This window comes from Procambarus clarkii, unplaced genomic scaffold (assembly GCF_040958095.1).
Source record: "Procambarus clarkii isolate CNS0578487 unplaced genomic scaffold, FALCON_Pclarkii_2.0 HiC_scaffold_421, whole genome shotgun sequence".
NCBI classification, from domain to species: Eukaryota; Metazoa; Arthropoda; class Malacostraca; order Decapoda; family Cambaridae; genus Procambarus; species Procambarus clarkii.
In genome coordinates this window covers 27879-36062 of record NW_027189454.1, presented here as the reverse complement: position 1 = coordinate 36062, position 8184 = coordinate 27879, and the positions used below count along the sequence as shown (strand labels likewise).

Sequence of the window (8184 nt, the reverse complement as noted above, 5' to 3'; positions counted from 1 at the left end):
AATCTTGTTTCCACCTTTCTCTGAGAGGTTACTGTTGTTACTAACTTTCTCTGAGAGGTTACTATTGTTACTAACTTTCCCAGAGAGTTACCAGCTGTTAGTTACCTGTTGTTACCAGCTTTCCAAAATAATTTAAAGTTGATACCAGCTTTTCCTGTTGTTACTAGCTTTCCCAGAGAGATTATTGATATTATGAGCTTTCCCAGAGAGGTTACTTTTGTTACAAGCTTTCCATAACGTTTAATGTTGTTAACAGCTTTCCAGAGAGTTTACTGTTGTTACCACCTGTCGTAGAGAGTTTAATGTTGTTACTACCAATTCCAGAGAGTTTGATATTATTAGCATCTTTCCCCAGAAAGTTAAATGATGTTACCAGCTATCTCCACAGAGTTTAGTGTTGTTACCTACTTTCCCAGATAGTTTAATGTTGTTACCAGGTATTGCCGAGAGTTTAATGTTGTTAGCAGCAATCCCAGAGGGTTTACTGTTGTTACCCACATTTCCACGGAGTTTAATATTGTTACCAGCTTTCCCATAGAGTTTAATGTTGTTACAAGTTTTCCCAGCGATATTAATGTTGTTACCAATGTCTATTTTTGGTAACACCTTTCCCGAAGAGTTTACTGTTGTTACTAACATTCCCAGAGAGTTTATTGTTGTTAAAATTTGCTTAAAGAGTTTAATGTTCATACCAGCTTTCCCTGAGAGTTCAATGTTGTTTCCACCTTTCCCAGAGACTTTACTGATGTTTCCAGCTTTCGTAGAGTGTTCACTGTTGTCACCAGCTGTTATTAGCCTTCCCACAGAGTTTAGTAATGTTACCATCTTTTCCAGAGAGTTTAATGTTCTTTCCAGGTTTCCCAGAGTTTACTGTTGTTGCTAGCTTTCGCAGAGAGTTAAATGTTGTTAACAGCTTTCCTAGAGAGTTTAATGCTGTTACCAGATTTCGCAAAAAGTTTAATGTTTTTACAAGCTTTCCCAGAGAATTTATTGTTGTATCCAGCTTTACCAGACACTTTAATGTTGTTACCAGCGTTTCCAGAGATTATACTGTTGTCGCCAGCTTTCCCAGAGAGTTTACTTTCATAACCAGCTTCCCAAGATAGTTTACTGTTGTTACCAGCATTCCACGAGAGTTTACTGTTCTTTACAGCCTTTCCAGAGAGTGTAGTGTTTTTACCGGTTTTCCCAGAGAGTTTAATATTGTTACCAGCATTCCACGAAAGTTTAATGTTGTTAACAGCTTTATCAGACAGTTGAATGTTTTTACTAGCTTTTAGAGAGAGTTTAATGTTGTTACCAGCTTTCCCAGAGAGTTTAACTTTATTACTACCTTTACTGGGGAGTTTAATGTTGTTCCCAGGTTTACTAGGTAGTTTATTGTTGTTACTAGCTTTCCCAGACCATTTACTGTTGTTCCCAACTTTCTTATAGAGTTTAATGTTTTTACTAGCATTCCCAGAGAGTTTACTGATGTTTCCAACTTTTCAATAAAATTTACTGTGGTTACCAGGCTTTTCCAGAGAGTTCAATATTGTCACAAGCTTTCTCAGAGAGTTCAATATTGTTACAAGCTTTCCCAGATAATTTAATGATATTCCACCTTTCCCAGAGAGTTTACTGTTGTTAACTGCTTAACCAGACGCTTTAATGTTGTTGCCAAATTTCCCAGAGAGTTTAGTGTTTTTACCAGATTTACCAGACAGATTAATGTTTTTTCTATCTTTCCCAGAGAGTTTAATATTGTTACCAGTTTTCCCAGAGAGTTTATTGTTGTTAACAACTTTCCCAGATAATTTGATTTTGTTACTAGCTTTCCCAGAGAGTTTAATGTTGTTACCAGCTATCCAAGTGTGTACAGTTGTTACTAGGTTTCGCAGAGAGTTTAATGTTGTTACGAGCTATCCAAGTGTGTACAGTTGTTACTAGGTTTCGCAGAGAGTTTAATGTTGTTACCAACTTTACCAGAGAATTGAATGTTGATAGCAGCTTTCCAAGAGAATTTAATGTTGTTTCCAATTTTACCAGACTGTTTAGTGTTGTCACAAGCTTTCCCAGAGAGTTTTCTGTTTTTTCCAGCTTTTCCAGAGAATTTACTGATGTTACCAGTTATCCCAGAGAGTTTAATGTTATTACTGTCACGCGTCGCTCACCTTAGCCTTGTGTGATGGGATTTACACTTAAACAACGGAGGTGTATGTTAATGATCCTATAACCCCCCGCTGCGGGTCTTCACTCCCTCTACTGGAGTACCGTTGTTAATGATCCTATAACCCCCCCCCAGCTGCGGATCTACACACCCTCTACTGGGGTACCTTTGACCACACCCAGGGAGCTCTCCAACTCATGCCTGAAGTCCGGTCCCCGCCACTACTTGACTATAGAGCTAAGGGAGAGAGGAGAAAGCCCAGCACACACTGCTTGATACTGACAAAGAGCTGAAATCTCTTGAAACCTTTCAAAATGAAGCTATGCGTCTCATCCTTGGGGCTCCAAAGTCCACGAGAATAGTTAATATGAGAGCAGAGTTAAAATTACCTACCATAAGTGAGAGAATTTTGTCTATTAGCACAGTTTTCGGCGCGAAGGCATTGAGTAGTTCTAGACAAGACATGAAGTTTCAAGCTAAACTTTCTAATATGCTGCACTCACCTGAGGTCTATAGAAGAAGAACGAAATCTGATTATGTATATTGGTTCTACAAGGTAGCTAATTCCATCAAAATATTAAATATGTACCCAACTCAACTAATGATTAATGAGCCAATTACTCCATGGGATAACTGGGATCTATCAGTTGATTTTATAAATGCGCCCAAGAAAGATAGTGTGCACACTACATTATTAAAACAGTTAACACTGAAAAGCATCACTGAAAGTACTCAGAGTATGGGTAACGATGTGTATCAGTGCTATACCGAAGGCTCTGTAGAAGAAGGTGGACGATGTACCGGATGTGCATGTAACATATTTGAACAATCTTCTCTCGTACATACAGCAATGAAGCGCGTCAATGACTGGGCAAGTACAACTCAAACCGAACTTGCAGTCATATACCTTGCCACTGAATTTTTAAAAGACAAAGGCAGTGGACTGATATACTGTGACTCGTAGAGTGCACACCTGGCATTGAACGCACATAGTAGTGACACCCAGAAAATAGTCAGTGATATTCGAATGAATGTTTTAGCTGCTAAAGAAAACAGATTTGAGGTTAAATTCCTATGGATACCATCACATGTTGGCATCTCAATGCATGACACTGTTGATATGCTTGCAAAGACAGCCTGTAGAAAACCAGTGGTAGAAATTGATATGGGTGTTTCATTAGCAGTGACAAAGAGAATACTTAAACAAATATCTAGTGAAAATCTCACCGACCTAACAAATTCACAAAGACCTGAAAGTTGTAGCATTAAATATTATGATAGATATCGTGAGGAGACATTCACATATGGGACTAATAGAACAAGAACCCGGCAATGTGATGTTATAGTGGCCAGAATACGCCTGGGATATAGACGTATCTGGCAGCTTTCTCAAAACCCAAATGTCGAGTACACAATGTGTCAACTTTGTGAAAGAGAAAACATGCACTCTCTTGAACATTATATTGTAGAATGTCCCATACTGTCTGATTTTCGCCCTCCTGGGCTAAGGTATGCTGAACTCTGTAATTACTATAAGAGTACTGGAACACTTGATGATATATTGGACTTGTATCCAAGATTGACCATGTAATATACCAATTATGCAATGTATATATATGATGTAACTATATAACCTAAGCTTGTAAAAGCACCTTCAGTGATTAAGTGCTTAATTGCACACTAGTTTCTTTATCAGCTATCTCACCCTGTCAGAGTAAATAAGACAAATGTATGTGAATGCATGTGTGTGTATATATGTATGTATATGTGTGCGTGTATGTATATGTATGGGTATAAAGTATATATGGAAGCTGATCAGAATTACATTTCACCTTTGTGAATGTACATTAATGACACTATGTAAAAGACACAATGCTGGTTAGCATTGTAAATGTGTGGCCACATCTATGGTAGAAAAAAAAACTGCTTGAGCTCGATCCTGCAATCGAGCTCTGCAACACCCCAGAGAGAGAGAGAGCGCCAACGGCCATACCACGTTGAGAACACCGCTTCTCGTCCGATCAGCGAAGTTAAGCAACGTTGGGTTTGGTTAGTACTTGGATGGGTGACCGCCTGGGAACACCAAATGCTGTTGGCAATAATGTTAAGGGGGAGCCGAGCGGACAGCATGCTGGACTTGTGATCCTGTGGTCCTGGGTTCAATCCCAGGCGTTGGCGAGAAACAAGGGGCAGAGTTTCTTTCACCCTATGCCCCTGTTACCTAACAGTAAAATAGGTACCTGGGTGTTAGTCAGCTGTCACGGGCTGCTTCCTGGGGGTGGAGGCCTGGTCGAGGACCGGGCCGCGGGGACACTAAAGCCCCGAAATCATCTCAAGATAACCCCCACCGGGCTTGCCCAGCTACACGTGCAAAGTTTTGCGGGACCTCCGGTCGTTACCTCAGTTCTCAACATTTATTTCGGTCGCCAGCTGGGTAATCTTCTCTGCGTCCCGGCAACGGTCGCCAGCTGGGTAATCTTCTCTGTGTCCCGGCAACGGTCGCCAGCTGGGTAATCTTCTCTGTGTCCCGGCAACGGTCACCAGCTGGGTAATCTTCTCTGCGTCCCGGCAACGGTCACCAGCTGGGTAATCTTCTCTGTGTCCCGGCAACGGTCGCCAGCTGGGTAATCTTCTCTGCGTCCCGGCAACGGTCGCCAGCTGGGTAATCTTCTCTGCGTCCCGGCAACGGTCGCCAGCTGGGTAATCTTCTCTGCGTCCCGGCAACGGTCGCCAGCTGGGTAATCTTCTCTGCGTCCCAGCAACGGTCGCCAGCTGGGTAATCTTCTCTGCGTCCCGGCAACGGTCGCCAGCTGGGTAATCTTCTCTGCGTCCCGGCAACGGTCGCCAGCTGGGTAATCTTCTCTGCGTCCCGGCAACGGTCGCCAGCTGGGTAATCTTCTCTGCGTCCCGGCAACGGTCGCCAGCTGGGTAATCTTCTCTGCGTCCCGGCAACGGTCACCAGCTGGGTAATCTTCTCTGCGTCCCAGCAACGGTCGCCAGCTGGGTAATCTTCTCTGCGTCCCGGCAACGGTCGCCAGCTGGGTATCTTCTCTGCGTCCCGGCAACGGTCGCCAGCTGGGTAATCTTCTCTGCGTCCCGGCAACGGTCACCAGCTGGGTAATCTTCTCTGCGTCCCGGCAACGGTCGCCAGCTGGGTAATCTTCTCTGTGTCCCGGCAACGGTCGCCAGCTGGGTAATCTTCTCTGCGTCCCGGCAACGGTCACCAGCTGGGTAATCTTCTGTGTCCCGGCAACGCTTTCATTTCAAATTTGATACAGTGTTGCCACCTAGTGTCACTTTTCTGTTTAATATCAGTACTAGTGTGGTGCACTTGTATCACTTGTTCACAATGTTCAGTGAGATGAGGAGTCATATAAAAGCGATAATAAAAGTAAATAAAGTTTACTGAAGAGAAAACTACATAAACATGATAGAAGTATACATGTAATAATATATAAATCAGATGACAGTGGCGCTTCTTTGGTGGCCTCCGGCAACCCGAGTCAGCTGAACGAATTTAAGGGGATATTTGCCCTTATGGGGGCCGGCTCCGTCAGCGAAGACCCATAATCCTCTCGGCTCCGCCACTCGCTGTCTTCACCAGGTAGAAGATGACATATACAAGCTGCCCTACAGCCTAATCTACTGCTAAGAATCAATATACATTCTAGTAACAACCTATATATTTCTATGCCTATCTTGCCTAATTATCAAGGGACAATGGGAGGGAATAATGATCTACCTGTAACATATCCTGCCCTCAGACGCCTGGACTCCGATGGTCCTCAGTCCCTCACATCATTCCTCAGCGTTCCGGTCGAGTTACAGGTCCCTAGGCGTCGTGAAGATACGAGTCGTCTTCGTGCTCACTCCCAAATATGCAGTTCCTGATCACTGGCTTGGCTTGCCCAGTTGTCCCTGCTCACGTTGTCTCCCTCGATCCCTCCTTCACTGAGACCAAATACTCATAGAGTATTTGTTCTCAGGTTATCAGCAGGTTGCGACTTCTCCTTTCTGAGTTTCCAGTGGACGTGATCTGAGCACAGCTCTGAGTACCTCGGAGTTCCGCTGGGGGGAAGCCACTTGCTACTCCTGTCGTCGCCGCTCTCAACTCCTCCAACATCTTGGGTCGCATTGTGACCACACTGCGCCTTGTGATGTGTTGGTCGGAGATGTCTCTCCAACACTATCAACTCACAGTCCTCGGCGCCCTCACACCGCTGGAACTCGGCTTCCTCGCACTTCCCTGAAGTGTGTTAGTCTTCCGTAGTCACTGCCAATATGTCAGGCTGGGATATTCCACTGGATGAGGCTCCTGGACCTAAGAACTCGAGAGCACAACCAGCACAAGTCCGTTCTCAACCAAGTGCCGTCTGAGAATCTCTGAGAGCCCAGCAGTCTACAAGCCCCCAGCCCAGCCTCCCGGTGACATCACAGTCTCCCAGGGGCGGGGTCTCATTGGTTAATCTCGTTACGTGACCACAGCCCGCCAATCGCCAGCCTGCTGGCGCCTTCACGGTTTTGGCGCACTTTTATCGGTTCGTCTCCATTTTGTATACACTAAGGGTAAGGTGTACCCTTATACACTAAGATAAGGTGTACCCTTATACACTAAGATAAGGTGTACCCTTATACACTAAGATAAGGTGTACCCTTATACACTAAGATAAGGTGTACCCTTATACACTAAGATAAGGTGTACCCTTATACACTAAGATAAGGTGTACCCTTATACACTAAGATAAGGTGTACCGTTATACACTAAGGTAAGGTGTACCCTTATACACTAAGGTAAGGTGTACCCTTATACACTAAGGGTAAGGTGCATCCTTATACACTAAGGTAAGGTGTACCCTTATACACTAAGATAAGGTGTACCCTTATACACTAAGATAACGTGTACCCTTATACACTAAGATAAGGTGTACCGTTATACACTAAGGTAAGGTGTACCCTTATACACTAAGGTAAGGTGTACCCTTATACACTAAGGGTAAGATGCATCCTTATACACTAAGGTAAGGTGTACCCTTATACACTAAGTTGATGTTGTTATGTTGTTAAAGATTTAGCTATTCAGGACGGAGTGTCCATGTAGCACGGGCTATGGTGAGCCCGTAATTGAGTTTGGTGATATACATGATAACCGTTTTCCTGTGATATTTAGGTCTAAGTTTAAACTGGAGGAGAGGACTTCTCCTTTTTCCCTGCTTATTTTTGTCGCTTCTGTTTTAGTGCACTGGTTTTAATATTTTTTTATTAACATTATCTTGGTGGCGGATGTAGATGCAGAATGCTCACTAATGAGTCCCATTCCTCAACAGCTTTTCTAATCATTGTAGTCGCGGTGGAATGTGCATCTAATGCAGCTGCTGTCGTTAGATTAATGTTGAGTTTGATGCGCAGGGGTTCAGTAGCTTCACATTCCAGTAAGTAGTGCAATAGTGGCGTCTCTGCCTCAGTTTCACAGATGTGACACTCTTTAACTATTGGGTTCATTACCTCCCAGCAGCACTTGTAACCAAGTCTGAGTCTGTGTATGGCTACTGCAATGTCTCTGGATATCTTTTTGCCAGGCTTGAAAGAGGAGTAACCAGTGGCTTGTTCATACCATATCGCAGTGGATCTTCCTTCCGCTACTTTGGCTCTGTGGCGACTTTTGATAGTTGAGAATATTTTCTTCTTGATTTGCTCCTTTATCTGTGAGAAACTTGGAGGGATTTGAACCTGTACAACAGGTAGAGCAGTGGCAGTTTTTGCTGGTGAGTCTGCCTTTTCATTACCCTTTATGCCAATGTGACTTGGTATCCAATTTAGGGTGATTGACAGCCCTCGATTATGGGCATCTTTTCCTATATGTTGAATTTCTGTGATGAGTTGTATATTATCTCTGTGCTGACTGGATAACAATGCCTGGAGCGAAGATTTAGAGTCTGTATGAATGATGACATCATGTAAATTATTCTCAATTGTATAGTTTATTGCCTCCTTCAGGGCATATAATTCTGTTTGTAATGTTGAGCACCCACTATTCA

The 8184-nt window shown here is 43.6% G+C and overlaps 1 non-coding gene across 1 annotated transcript; it reads left to right on the top strand.

Annotated features, from left to right (window-relative positions):
* Nucleotides 1–4128: 4128 nt before the first annotated feature.
* Nucleotides 4129–4247, top strand: LOC138361504 (5S ribosomal RNA). The gene has a single exon (XR_011226994.1). It is a non-coding gene; the product is annotated as a 5S ribosomal RNA (ribosomal RNA).
* The last annotated feature ends 3937 nt before the right edge of the window (nucleotides 4248–8184 follow it).